The sequence below is a fragment of the Aotus nancymaae genome, unplaced genomic scaffold (genome assembly GCF_030222135.1).
Source record: "Aotus nancymaae isolate 86718 unplaced genomic scaffold, 86718_ANA_hifiasm-v0.15.2.pri h1tg000014l, whole genome shotgun sequence".
In the NCBI taxonomy this organism is placed as follows: domain Eukaryota; kingdom Metazoa; phylum Chordata; class Mammalia; order Primates; family Aotidae; genus Aotus; species Aotus nancymaae.
In genome coordinates, this window is record NW_026988425.1 from 51,378,212 (window position 1) to 51,393,647 (window position 15,436).

The 15,436-nt window shown below is 39.9% G+C and overlaps 1 long non-coding RNA gene across 1 annotated transcript; it reads left to right on the top strand.

The window, feature by feature from the left end:
• The first annotated feature begins 1,328 nt into the window (after nucleotides 1-1,328).
• LOC105720648 (uncharacterized) lies at nucleotides 1,329-15,436 on the top strand. The gene is made up of 3 exons (XR_001108201.2): nucleotides 1,329-2,479; nucleotides 4,030-4,077; nucleotides 13,953-15,436. It is a non-coding gene; the product is annotated as an uncharacterized LOC105720648 (long non-coding RNA).

The following is a 15,436-nucleotide window of genomic DNA, read 5'->3' on the forward strand; positions in this document are numbered from 1 at the left end:
ACCTGTAATCTCAGCAATTTGGGAGGCCAAGACAGGCAGATCATTTGAGGTCAGGAGTTCGAGACCAGCCTGGCCAACATGGTGAAACCCTGTTTGTTAATACAAAAATTAGCCAGGCGTGGTGGTGTGTGCCTGTAATCTCAGGTACTTGGGAGGCTGAGGCAGGAGAATCATTTGAACCTGGGAGGTAGAAGTTGCAGTGAGCCAAGATTGTGCCACTGCAGTCCAGCCTGGTGACAGAGTGAGACTCTGTCTCAAAAAATAAAAGTAAAAAAATCTTTCAGATGACTCAATCGATGGCCACTATATTAGAATGAACCATGAGTGAAATACTTGCTTTAGGGATGTCCGATTTAGGTTCAAGGATATGTGAAGAACCTGGGGGTGTGTATATATATATATGAGGTTTACCAAAGTAAAGGTTGGAAGAACTAAAATTCTGTAACCAAGGAAAAGTCTGGGGTAGAGGCATCCACCAAGGAAGTAGATTTATAATATGGCCAATCTTCCATTATTTAAACATTTGTTTCATTCATTTGCCCAACAAATATTTATGGACTCTAATACATAATTTCAGCTGTTGTGTATCTGGGAATATTTTTGTATTTGGGAACACAGATACTGTAAAAGGAGGCCTATCCTCCACGACGCTCTTCATCTAGTGAGGAGACAGCAAAGTTAACAAGGCAGCATCATGAGTGTTATGACATGCATAAAAGCAAGTCGATAGAAGAATCTGATTCATGCTAGTACAGTGGTATGCGCTTGTAATGCTGAGATGAGAGGATTGCTTGAGTTAGAGGCTGCAGTTGCACCACTGCACTCCAACCTGGGTAACAGAGTGAGACCCCATCTCAAAAAAAAAAAAAAAAAAGAAAAGGAGAAAAGGAAAGGAAAATAATTTGATTTTTGTTTTGAAGAACAATTCGGTGTTAGCTGTATGGTGGAAGAAAAGGTGTTTCAATAGAGGGGCTAGTGTGCGAATGGCATTGGAGAAGTGCATATGGAGGAATAGATAAAGGTTAGAAAGGCTGGTTGTGGTGGCTCATGCCTGTAATCCTAACACTTTGGGAGGCCAATATGGGAGGATCACTTGAGGTCAGGAGTTCAAGACCAGCCCAGCCAACATGGCGAAACCCTGTCTCTACTAAAAATACAAATATTCACTAGGTGTGGTGGCACATGTTTGTAGCCCCAGCTACTCAGAAGGCTGAGGCACAAGAATTGAACCCTGGGAGTGGAGGTTGCCGTGAGTTGAGATTGCACCCCTGCACTCTAGTCTGGGTGACAGAGTGAGACTCTGTCTCAAAAAAAAAAAAAAAAAAAAAAAAAAGGCTTAAAAAAATAAAAGGCTAGAAAGGAGGTAAAGATCTTGAGAATCTAACTAAACATCTGGAATGCTTTCCTGGAGGCCAAGGAACTACTGAAGGCTACACTTTGGCCACAGTATAAAGAAAAGATTGGGCCGGGCACAGTGGCTCACACCTGTACTCCTACCACTTTGGGAAACCAAAGTGGGAGGATTGCTTGAGGCCAAGAGTTCAAGATCAACCTGGCCAACATAGTGAGACCCCATCTCTATTATTTTTAAAAATTAAAAAAGAAAAAGATTGGTGGGGGTAAGCTGAGAAATAGGGAGGCAGTTAAAATGTTGCAGTAATACTAGAAAGGAATGAAAAAGAAGTAAGTTAATTGTCATGGGAATACATTGAGATGTTAAGGAGAAATTCAAAAGGAAGAGTGTGTTTTTCAGGGGCAGGGGAAAAGAGAGTTCATCTTTAGATGTTGAATTTAAGACATTCAAATTGTAGTTTGTCATACAGATTGAGAAGTCAGAAGAGGTGTACTGGAGAGAGGCCACCCAGCAAAATTGGGAGGGGAGTTGGCCCTGTAAGAAATGAATGCAACTGGCTGAGTTTCCTGTTTTCATGGCTTCTAAGTCAAGCCTTAATCAGGAACAGCTAAAAACCCAACAGAAAACCTGCAATCTTTTTGGCTTAAAGAAGGAGAGGACAGACCTTGAGGCAACCACAGTCGCTGAAGCGCGAGTGGAGGACTTCTAGAAATAAGAAACCTACAGAGGAGGAGCTTCGTTTTCAATATCCTTCCTTGATATCCATGGGAGATTGGTTCCAGGACCCCCATGGATACCAAGATCCTAAGATGCTCAAGTAACTCATGTAAAATGGCATAGTATTTGCATATTACATATATACATCCTCCCATATACTTTAAATCACCTCTGGATTACTTATAATACTTAATACAATATAAATGCTATGTAAATAGTTGTTATGTTATTCTTTTTAATTTATATTATTTTTTATTGTTTCTTCATTGGCTTTTAAATAATATTTTTGATCCATGGTTGGTTGAATTAGCAGATGCAGAACTCAAGGATAGTGAGAGCCAACTGTATAAACTCTGCCAACATCCTTTGGGAAGACTTAGTGAACCTTAGTGGATGACCTGGGGCAAGGTACTTCACCCTCAGTTTCTTTATTTTTAAAATGTAAAAAATAATATTTTTCAGAGTGATTATGAGCATTAAAAACAACAAGTACTTGTAAGTTATTTCACACAGTCTTGCCACATAGCAGTCTCTTAGTAAATAACTGCCGTATTAATCAGGACTTTGCTGGTGGCAAGTGACAGGAACTGAACTCGAGTTGGCCCAAATGGCAAAGGAAGTTGATTGATCAACAGCAAGGTAGAGCAGGAGGTGGAGTCAGGGACTCAGTGTCATCAGGTCTCTCTCTCACGCAGTCATACTTGGCCTTATCTCCTAAAGTTTATCCTTATCTTCTGTTGATGGCCTCTTTGTTTGGGAGTGGGTGTGGGTACAGGTGCAGGTGTGGGTGTGAGATGCCCGATCCAGGATCATACCCTCCATGATAGGCAGAAGAAAAGCCCCTGAAAAAGCTAATATCTTAATCTCAGAAACTTGTAAATGCATTTCCTTACAGGGCAAAAGGGAATTAAGACTACAGATGAAATTAAAATGATTAATCAACTGATTTTAAAATAGAGAGATTATCCTGGATCATCTCGGATGGCTCAATGTTATCACTAGGGTCCTTAGGAGCAGAAGAGGGAGGCAGAAGAGAGTCAGAGGAAAATGTAATCACAGAAGGCCAGAGTGATATGATGTGAGGAGTCAACTTCTGTGGCTGGCTTTGAAGATGGAGAAAGGGGCCACAAGCCAAGGAATGGGGGAAACCTCTAGAATCTGGAAAAAGCAAGGAAACCAATTTTCCCCTAGAGGCTCCAGAAGGAACGTGGCCCTGCCGCTAATTTTAGCCCAGTGAGACTCATGTTGGACTTTTGAGCTACACAACTGTGAGATAATACATATGTATTGTTTAAGCCTCTAAGTTGTGGTAGTTCGTTAAAGCAACTATATAAAATGATATGCCATCCCTGCTTTGTTGGAGTGATTTGTGTTTTGTGGAGCCTAAAACGTATGCATTTTGGGGATCTCTCTTTAAGGAAAATTCACAACCATGAAAGAAAGAGAATATTTAGAATGAGAAAGATCACAAAAAATTGCAAAATTTAAAAAGATGACAGGCAAGACGTCAGAATAGATGGCTCCACCTATCATTTCCCCAACAAGGGCACCAATTTAACAACTATCTGTATAAAAAAAACCACCTTCATAAGAACAAAAAATCAGGTGAGCACTCACGATACCTGGTTTTAACTTCATATTACTTAAAGGGGCACTGAAAACACAGGAAAAACGGTCTTGAATCATTAATGCCACTGATATTAGTGGCATCTGTGTGCCCACCCGAATCTCATGTTGAATTGTAATCCCCAGTGTTGGAGGTGGGGCCTGATGGGAGGTGATTGGATCATGGGGGTGGTTTCTAATGGTTTAGAATATTTCCACTAGTGCTGTCTCAGATAGCATTCTCATAAGATTTGGTTGTTTAAAAGTGAGTAGCACCTCCCCTTCACTCTCTTCTTCCTCCTCTGGCATGTAAAATGTGTCTGCTTCCCCTTTTCCTTCTACCATGATTGTAGGTTTCCTGAGGCCTCTCCAGCCATGCTTCCTGTACAGCCTGCAGAACCGTGAGTCAATTAAACCTTTTTTCTTTATAAATTACCCAGTCTCAGGTTCATAGCAATGCAAGAATGGACTAATACAGCCACCCACCCCTTCCCCAACCCCTGGCAGTGGTGGCATGGTGTGGGGAGTGTTTTGATGCACTTGGGAGAGGGAGATTGAAGCATTTGTAAGGCATTGAACTCAGTGCTGCCCTATTATAACAGAAAACAAAACTGGACCAAACTCAGCTGACGCCTGCCACAGAGGCAGTATTTAAACCAGCCCTAGCCAGAGAGGAATTGCTGATCCCAGTGATCTGAACTTGAGTTCCTGAAAGCCTCACCACTGTGGACTAAAGTGTTCTGGGGCCCTAAATAAACTTGAAAGGCAGTCTAGGCCACAAGGACTGAAACTCATAGTGCTGAACTGGGCCCGGAGACAGTGGACTAAGGGGGCATGTGACCTACTGAGACCCCAGCCAGAGCAGCTAAGGGAGTATTGGTATCACCCTCTGCTAACCCCAGGCTGCATAGTTGGCAGTTCCAAAAGAGACCACTTCCCTCCACTTGAGGAAAGGAGAGGGAAGAATGGGGAGGACTTTGTCTTGCATCTTGGATACCAACTCAGCCATAGCAGGATAGGGTACTAGTCAGAGTCATGAGGCCTCCTTTCCAGACTTTAGTTCCTGGATGACATTTCTAGACACATCCTGGGCCAGAAGAGAACGTGTTGTCTTGAAGGGAAGGATCTAATCCTGGGAGTATTTATCACCTGTTAACTGAAGAGCCCTTGTGCCCTAAATTAGGGCGATGCCCAGATACTACATCAAGGGCCTTTGGTGAGCCTCTGAGACTTGCTGGCTTCAGGTAAGACTGAGCACATTCCAAGCTATGGTTGATACAGGGCAAGATTTCTTTCACTTGAGAAAAGTATTGCGAAAAGCAAAGCAGGCTTTGTCTTGCACCTCACATACCAGCTCAGCCACAGGGGAGTAGAACACAAATGGGTTCTTGGAGGTCTCTGATTTCAGGACTTAACTCTTAGATGGCATTTCTGGACCTACCCTGGACCAGAGTGGAGCCCACTGCCATGAAGGTGAGCCCCAGGCCAGGCAGTATTCACCACAAGCTGACTGAAATGCACTTGGATCTTAGGACATTGGTGGTGGCCTGGCAGTACTCCATGTGGGCCAATGTTGGTGGTGGTCATGGGCTGAGGCTTCCCTGCCTTTGAAAAGGGGAGGGAAGCATGGGAAGAACTGCATCTTGTGGTTTGAGTGCCATCTTAGCCACAGTACAGTAAAATACCAGGTAGACACCTAATGTTTTTGACTCTAGTCCTTGGCTCCTGGATGGCACCTCTGGAACTACCTGGGGCCTGTGGGACTTTGCTGCAGTGAAAAGAACATAGGCCTGGCTGGCTTTGCCATCTGGTGTTTGTAGAGCCCCAGAGCCTTGAGCTCCAGGGCCTTGAACATAGGCCATAGCCAGGGAGTGGTTACAGCAGGCCTTGGGTGAGACCTCCTACTGTGCTGTCTTTAGGTCTGACCCAGTGCAGTACTGGTGGTGGTGGCCACAGGGGTGCTGTGTCACATCACCCACAGCTGCAGGTGGCTCATAGCAAAAAGAGAGGTATTGTATTCATTTGGAAGAAAGCAAGAGAAGAGAACAAGAGTCTCTGCTTGTAATCAAGAGAATTCTTCTGGATCTTATCCAAAACCATCAAGGTAATACTTCTATGAGTCTGCAAGAACCACAGTGTTACTGGGCTGGGGTAGCCCCTAAATCAGATACAGCTTATATTACAACACTCAAGTCCTTTAGAATATCTGGAAAGCCTTTTCAAGAAGGACAGGTACAAACAAACTCAGACTACAAAGACTACAATAAATACCTAATTTCAATGCTCAGACACTGAAGAACATCTACCAGCATCAACACCATCCAGGAAAATCTGACCTCCTCACCAAGTGAACTAAATAAGGTACCAGGGACCAATCCTGGAGAAATAGAGATATACGACCTTTCAGAGAATTCAAAATAGCTGTGTTGAGAAAATTCAAATGCAAGATAACACAGATAAGGAATTAATGCAGAATGTTATCAGGCAAATTTAACAAAGAGATTGAAATAATTAAAAATAAACAAAAATTCTAGAGCTGAAAAATGTAACTGGCATACTGAAGAATGCATCAGAGTCTCTTAATAGCAGAATTGATCAAGCAGAAGAAAGAATTAGTGAGCTTGAAGACAGGCTATTTGAAAATACACAGTCAGAGGAGATGAAAGAAAAAATAATTAAAAAAAAAGAAGCATGCCTACAAGATCTAAAAAAAAATAAGCCTCAAAAGGGCAAAAAGTTATTGACTTTAAAGAGGAAGTAGAATTAAGTTTAATATATAGAATTTAAAAACCAAGTAACTAACAAATTTTTGTACAGTTAAACTTGAGATACATACACTTCTTATCCTAATATTGGATATATTCTTTTGACATTTAATTTGTTATTCCTATTGGTAGGTTTGCCTTTTTAAAGTTTTCCTAGGAGAAAGTATAAGAAAAAAGTATCTAGATTACCTACCATTTTTGGACATTACAGGAATAGCAGTTTTGAGATAGCTCAATTTTGAAAAACAATGACAAAATGCTGAAGTGTGAATTTAATTTTCAGGATCTCTTTTTTGAAAAGGATTTTTTTTCAAAAAAAAAAAATAAAGAGAAGGTAGATAAAGAGACAGGGGTAGAAAGTTTATTCAAAAAGATAGTAACAGAGAACCTTCCAAACCTAGAGGAAAATATCAATATCCAAGTACAAGAAGGTTATAGAACACTAAACAGATTTAACACAAGGCTACCTCCATTTAAAAATGAAACTCTCAAAGGTCAAGGATAAAGAGAGGATTTTAAAGCAGCAAAGGAAAAGAAACAAATAACAAAAAATGGAGTTCCAGTATGTCTGGTGGCAGACTTTTCAGTAGAAACCTTACAGGCCAGGGGAGATTGGCATGACATATTCAAAGTGCTGAAGGAAAAAACCTTTTATCCTAGAATAGTATATCTGGGGAAAATATTCTTCAGATATGAAGGAGAAATAAAGACTTTCCTAGATAAACAAAAGCTGAGAGATTTGATCAACACCAGACCTGTCCCACAAGAAATGCTAAAGAGAGTACTTCAGTTGTTGGGGGGAACCCCACAAGAGCCGAGGCAAGGGTCTGAAGCCTCAGCATGTTCTCATATAAACATAGAATTAGAAAAGAATTAGAGATATAGTTACATAGTTATTCCTATATATAATCATATATAATCACATGGCTATTCATATGTAATCACAAATATATACATCTATGTAATCATATAATCTTTATTCTTACTAATAAGTCTCAAGTCAAGAAGCATGGGACTGAAGTGGCATTGGAAAAGAGATGACCCTAAGGCAAAATGCTCTAAGTCCTCTGTCACACGTGCATAAGGGCTGCTGGAGGACACCTTGGCTATGCGACAATGTCAGCGCTGTGAAAGCACCCACTGTTTAGCCAGCTAGGGAAGGAGACGTCCGAGATGGCTGAGATGTCTCCTTGCTTGGGAGAGTGAGGAGAAAACTCTGCTTCTCCAGGCTCTTGTGGTAAGCCTGACGGCTGTCAGGGAAGCCCACGGACATCTGGGGACTTAATTGTCTCTATGTGGTGCTGTGCTTCAGCAGTCATGTTCCATGGCTACTTTCAAGTTCTGCTTCTGCACCTGGTTCTTCTTTTTCTTAGAGGATAAGAATTAGTAATAGTAACATAAATCTTAGTGACCTTGTTATTTCTTGACAAGTATGAAAAAAGTGCTGATGCCTTAGGTTTTCTTCTAACCTGGGCTACTTCAAAGTCCTGGGCCCCCTATCTCCAAGACACGTGATTTACCTGACCCTACCACTGACCACTATTACCTCATCCTACCTGTCCTTCCCCCTGCTTTGTACTCAATAGAAGTCAGAGTGTCCAGGTACTCGGGGCCACTGCTGGTCTTCATGATTTGGGTAGTGGAGCCCTGGGCCCAAACTCTCTTTTCTCCATCTATGTATCTTGTGTCTTTTATTTCTACAGTTTCTCCTCTCCCCACCAGCAGAGAGGAACTCACGGGACCCTGTAGGGCTGTACTCTATATTCAATCAGAAAGAAACACATGTTAATATTAATAAGAAATCATCTGAAGGTACTAAACTCACTGGTAATTGTGACTACACAGAAAAACACAGAATATTATAACACTGTAATTGTGGTGTATAAACTATACTTATCTTAGGTAGAAAGACTGAACAATGAACCAACAAAAATAACTACAGCAGTATTTCAATATAGACAGTACAATAAGATGTAAATAGAAACAGCAAAATGTTAAAAGGTGGAACAATGAAGTTAAGGCATACAGTCTTTATTAGTTAGTTTTTTTTTTTTTTTGCTTGCTTGTTTGTTTATGCAAATGGTGTTAAGTTGTTAGCTTAAAATAATTGCTTATAAGATAGTATTTGCAAGCCTCTTGGTAACCTTAAGCCAAAAAACATACAATGGAGACAAAAAAAATAAAAAAACAGGAAACTAAAACATATCACCAGAGAAAATCACCTTCACTAAAAGGAAGTCAGAAAGGAAAGAGAAAGGAAGAGAAGACCACAAAACAACCAGAAGACAAATAACAAAATGGCAGGAGTAAGTCCTTACTTACCAAAATAACATTGAATGTAAATGGACTAAACTCTCAAATTAAAGGACATAGAGTAACTGAATTGATTTAAAAAAAAAAAAAAAAAGACCCAGTGATCTGTCACCTACAAGAAACACACTTAACCTATAAAGACATAAATAGCCTGAAAATAAAGGGATGTAAAAAGATATTCCATGCCAATAGAAATAAAAAAAGAGCAAGAGTAGCTATACTTATATCAGATAAAATAGATTTTAAGACAAAATTATAAGAAGAGACAAAGAAGGTTGCTATATCATGATAAAGAGGTCAGTGTAACAAGAGGATATAAGAATTTCGAATCTGTATGCACTGAACACTGGAGCACCCAGATATATAAAGCAAATATTATTAGAGCTAAAGACAGACATAGGCTCCATTACAATAATAGCTGGAGACTTCAACTCCCCACTTTCAGCATTGGATACATCTTCCAGACAGAAAAACAAAACATAAACATTGGACTTAATCTGCACTATAGACCTAATGGATCTAATAGTTATTTACAGAGTATTTCATCCAGTGGCTGCAGAATACACTTTCTTTTCCTAAGCACAGTGATCATTCTCAAGGATAGATCATATATTAGGTCACAAAACAAGTCTTTTGTTTGTTTGTTTGTTTTTGAAAAAGAGTCTTGCTCTGTCATCCAGGCTGGAGTGCAGTGGTGTGATCTTGGCTCACTGCAACCTCCACCTCCCAGGTTCAAGTGATTCTCCTGCCTCAGCCTGCCAAGTAGCTGGGACTACAGGCATGCGCCAGCATGCTCGGCTAATTTTTGTACTTCTAGTAAAGATGAGATTTCACCATACTGGCCAGGCTGGTCTCAAACTCCTGACCTCAAGTGATCCACTTGCCTTAGCCTCCTAAACTGTTAGGATTACAGGCATGAGCACTGTGCCTGGCACAAAACAAGTCTTAAAACATCCAAGAAAATTAAACTAATTTTTTTTTAGACAGAGTCTTGTTCTGTTGCTCAGGCTGGAGTGCAATGGCATGATCTCAGCTCAGTGCAAATTTTGCCTCCCGGGTTCAAGCAATTCTCCCTGTCTCAGCCTCCCAAGTGGCTGGGATTACAGATGCCTGCCAACACGTCCAACTAATTATTTTGTGTTTTTAGTAGAGATGGGGTTTTACCATGTTGGCCAGGCTGGTCTCGAATTTCCCAATCTGCCTGCCTCAGCCTCCCAAAGTGCTGGGATTACAGGTGTGAGCAACTGCACCTGGCCAAAATTAAACTAAGCATTTTCTCTGACCACAATGGAATAAAACTAGAAATTAATAACAAGAGGAATTTTGGAAACTACAAACACATGGAAATTAAACAATATGCCCCTAATGACCAGTGGGTCAATGAAGAAATTAAGAAGAAAACTGGAAAATTTCTTGAAACACATGATAACAGAAACACAACATGCTAATATCTATAGGATACAGCAGAAGCAGTACTAAGCAGTATTAAGGGGGTCATTTATAGCTATTTAAGTGTCTACATCAAAAAAGAAGAACCTCAAATAAACAATCTAACAATGCATCTTAAAGAACTAAAAAGCAATAACAAACCATAATCCAATTAGAAGAAAAAAAAATAAAGAATAGAGCAGAAATAAATGAAATTGAAATGAAGAAAATACAAAAGATCAATGAAACAAGCAGTTGGTTTTTTGAAAAGTTAAACAAAACTGACAAACTTTTAGTCTAACTAACTAAGAAAAAAGAGGATCCAATAAAGTCAGAGATGAAAAAGGAGACATTACAATCAATATTGCAGAAATTCAAAGGATCGTTATTGGCTACCATGAGCAACTATATGCAAATAAATTAAAAAATCTAGAAGAAATGGACAAATTCCTAGACACATACAACCTACCAGGATTGAACCATGAAGAAATAAAAAAGCTGAACAGACCAATAACAAGTAACAAGATTGAAACTGTAAAAAAAGTCTCCCAGTAAAGAAAAGCTTGGGACCTGATGGCTTTACTGCTGGGTTTCACCAACCATTTAAAGAAGAAATAATACCAATACTACTCAAACTATTCTGAAAAACAGAGGAGGAAGGAACACTTCCAAACTCATTCTACAAGGCCAGTTTTACCCTGAAACCAAACCCAGACAAAGACATAACAATATAGGAAAAACTACAGGCCGATATCTTTGATGAATAGTGATGCAAAAATCCTCAACAAAGTACTAACAAACTGAATGTAATAATACATTTAAAACATCATTCATTATGACCAAGTGGGGTTTATTTCTGGGATGCAAGGACGGTTAAATATACACATACCAATCAGTGCAATACATCATATCAACAGAATGAAGGACAAAAACCATATGATTCATTATGACCAAGTGGGGTTTATTTCTGGGATGCAAGGACGGTTAAATATACACATATCAATCAGTGCAACATCATATCAACAGAATGAAGGACAAAAACCATATGATCATTTTGATAGATGCTAAAAAAGGCATTTGATAAAATTCAACATCCTTTTATGATAAAATCCTCAAAAAACTGAGTATGGAAGAAACATATTTTAACATAACAAAAGCCATATATGACAGACCTACAGTTAGTATCATACTGAATGGGGAAAAACTGAAAGCCTTTCCTTTAAGATCTGAAACATGACAAGAATGCTCATTTTTCACCACTGTTATTCAACAGTACTGGAAGTCCTAGCTAGAGAAATCAGAAGGGGGAAAGAAAGTATATCCAAATTAGAAAAGAAGAAGTCAGATTATCCTTGTTTGCAGATAATATGATCTTGTATTTGGGAAAACCTAAACACTCGACCAAAACTAATTCGGTAAAGTTGCAGGATACAAAATCAATGTACAAAAATAAGTAGCATAAAAAAGCTAGTCTCATTTATAAGAGCCATAAACAAAATTCGATACCTAGAAATTAACCAAAGAAGTGAAAGAGCACTATAACGAAACTATAGAACACTACTACTAATAAAATAAATTGAAGAAGACATGAAGAAAGAGAAAGCTATTCCATGTTCATAGACTGGAAGAATTAGCATTGTTAAAATGTTCATACTACTCATAGCAATCTACAGATTCAACGCAATTCTTATAAAAATACTGATGACATTCTTCACAGAAATAGAAAAAAATCCTAAAATTTATATGTATCAACATAGCCAAAGCTATCCTAAGCAAAAAGATCTAAACCGGAGGAATCACATTATCTAACATCAAATTGTATTACAGGGCTATAGTCACCAACACAGCATGGTACTGGCATAAAAACAGACACATAGACCAATGGAGCAGAACAGGGAACCCAGAAGCAAATACACACACCTACAGTGAACTCATTTTCAACAAAGGCGCTAATAACACATGCTGGGGAAAAGACAGTCTCTTTTGAGAGAATACATAGTGTTGGGAAAACTGGATATCCGAATGCAGAAGAATAAAACTAGACCCCTATCACCATATCAAAAATCAAATAAAAAGAGATTACAGACCTAAATCTAAGACCTCATACTATGAAACTATTACAAGAGAACATTGGGGAAACTCCAACAATTTCTTGAGCGATACCTCATAAGCACAGGCAATCAAAGCAAAAATGGACAAATGGGATCACATCAAATTAAAAAGCTTCTGCACACTAAAGGAAACAATCAACAAAGTGAAGAAACAACCCACGGAATGGGAGAAAATGTTTGCAAACTACCCATCTGACAAGGGATTAATAACCAGAATATAGAAGGAGCTCAAACAACTCTACAGGAAAAAATCTAATAATTTGATTAAAAACTGGGCAAAAGGTCTCAATTTCTCAAAAGAAGATACACAAATGGCAAAAAGGCATATGAAAAGGTCTTCAACATCACTGATGATCAGAGAAATGCAAATCAAAACTGCAATGATGTATCATCTTATCCCAATTAAAATGGCTTATATCCAAAAGACAGGCAATAACAAATGCTGGCAAGGATGTGGAGAAAAGGGAACCCTTATAAACTGTTGGTGAGAATGTAAATTAGTACAACCACTATGGAGAACAGTTGAGAGATTCCTCAAAAAACTAAAAATAGGGCCAGGCACGGTGGCTCACGCCTGTAATACCAGCACTTTGGGAAGCGGAGGCAGGTGGATCACCTGAGGTTAGGAGTTCGAGACCAGCCTGACCAACATGCTGAAACCCTATCTCTACTAATAATACAAAAATTAGCTGGGCATGGGGGAGGGCACCTATAATCCCAGCTAATCGGGAGGCTGAGGCAGGAGAATTGCTTGAACCCAGGAGGCGGAGGTTGCAGTGAGTCAGGATCGCGCTATTGCACTCCAGCCTGGGCAACAAGAGCGAAACTCCATTTCAAACCAACCAACCAACCAGCCAACCTAAAAATAAAACTGTCACATGATCCAGCAATTCTACTGCTGGGTATATACCCCAAAGAAAAGAAATCAATCTATCAAGAGACATCTGCACTCCCATGTTTGTTGCAGCACTGTTCACAATAGCCAAGATTTGGAAGCAACCCCTAAGTGTCCATCATCAGATGAATAAAGAAAATGTGGTAGTACTTACACACAATGAAACACTACTCAGCCACAAAAAGAATGAGATTCCATCAATTACAACAACATGGTTGGGACTGGGGGTCATTATGCTAAGTGAAGTAAGCCAGGCACAGAAAGATGAACACCACATGTTCTCACTTATTTGTGGCATCTAAAAATCAAAACGATTGAACTGATGGAGCTAGAGAGCAGAAGGATGGTTACCAGAGGCTGGGAAGGATAGTGGGAGAGGGGAGGGCAGTGGGGATGGTTAATGGGTATAAAAAAATAGTTTAGCAGCTCCAGGATGATTTTAGTCTTCCAAAATCATCAAGGACTAGACATATTAAAAGCAGCACAGGGAGAAATTTGTTTAGTTTTAGATGAAAAATGTTGCTTTTGAGTAAATCAATCAGAAAAACCGTGAGACAACATCAGATAACTCCTGAATTAAGGCTCCAGTTAACAGGAATGAGCCTCTCAGGGTTGGTTAGATTGGAAAGGAACCTGCAGATGGTTCTCCTGGGTTTTTCCATTTTAGTCCCACTTGTTAGTTTCCTACTTTGCTCTTTGGTCCATGTCTTTTAAATCTAATAACCCCATCTGTTTCTTCTCACCTTCATGCCATCAAACTCCAGATGATCCTCAGTGAGGGATGCTGTCCTCTCAATATTCAAGAGTCACCTGTCTACAGGGGACCCCTAGACTTCCCATCAGAGAAACACAACAGAGGTGAAATCCTGTCCATCTCCCTTGGACCTGACTGGATACCACTTTCACCAACCCATGGAGCCACCCTGACCTGACAGCTAGCAAGAGGCCAAGACTCACAGAACAACTACCACCATCCCTCTGTCAGCAGGTAGCAGTTACAGAAGACTGACCTTCATTCATTTTCCCAAAGAATTGGGTCTTTGATTCTTGGAGGGGGGAATATTAGAGTAGGTAGCCAGGCAGACATGAGCAGAGCAGGAAAGTTCCCCTCTACCCTACCAAGGAATTGACATGGAGACCATCAGGTGATGATCAGGTGGTTGTTAAACTATTTCTCTACAATAAGAATTGATAACAGCAGTGCCAGGGGAAGGCAGTCTTCCAACAGATAGAAAATACCTGAAGCTAGTGATCAGCAGTTCCTAATAAGATCTTGGGAATTGGAAGAGTGGGCTCAAGCATGTGCACTAAGAGGCAAAATGGCAGAGTTTAACTGGTAGATGACCTTCCTCCAGGAGCAATTGATTGGTAAGGGAAAAATGCCTCAAATGAGCATGTGTACAACATCAGTAAACACATTGCCCATGCAGGCCCTTCCAAGTGCTTGCAGGATACTATACATGCAGACAGCCCAACCCAAGGAAAAATCAAAGGAGGAGAGACACAAAACCCCAGAAGCATGACAATATATAAAACCTCATGTCACTGGGATCTCTCAAGTTGCCCATTTGACCCGGCCTTCTTCCAAGTGTATTTTACTTCCTTTCATTCCTGCTCTAAAACTTTCATAATAGACTCTCACTCCTGCTCAAAAACCTTACCTATGCCCCTTGGATGTATTCTTTACTCTGAGGAGGCAAGAATTGAGTTGCTGTAGACCCATATGGATTCGCTGCTGCTGCCACATCTATATTTGTATATCTTTGTATGAGCATAGATCAAGTTATGAAACATCTTAAAAGTGATACTTCTGGGAAGGTGTGATTGAATGGAAGTGGAGAGATCATTACCTTTTAAAATTACTCAAGTAATTGACAAAGCCGCTACGTTTGAAAACAAAACTTTAGAGCCAAGGCTGGCCCTCTGAACTACCACTCCTGGCCCTCTTCCCTCCTTTGTTATATGTGGTTTTGTTGAGATTTTCTGTGTATTTTCATGGTTATATATGTACATGGGGAGAATTTAGAATTTTAAAAAATACACGATACCATGTTGTATGGATCTTTCTGTAATATACCTTTTCACTCCACGGTGTGTGTTGTTGTTGTTGTTGTTATGTATCCACATTAGTACATGTAAACTCTCTAACCCCTTTTTAATTGCTGCATAGGATCCCATAGCAAATAACCATCTGTTTAGCCATTCCTCTACTGATGGGCAGTTAGATTGTTTCCATTTTTTAGCTATT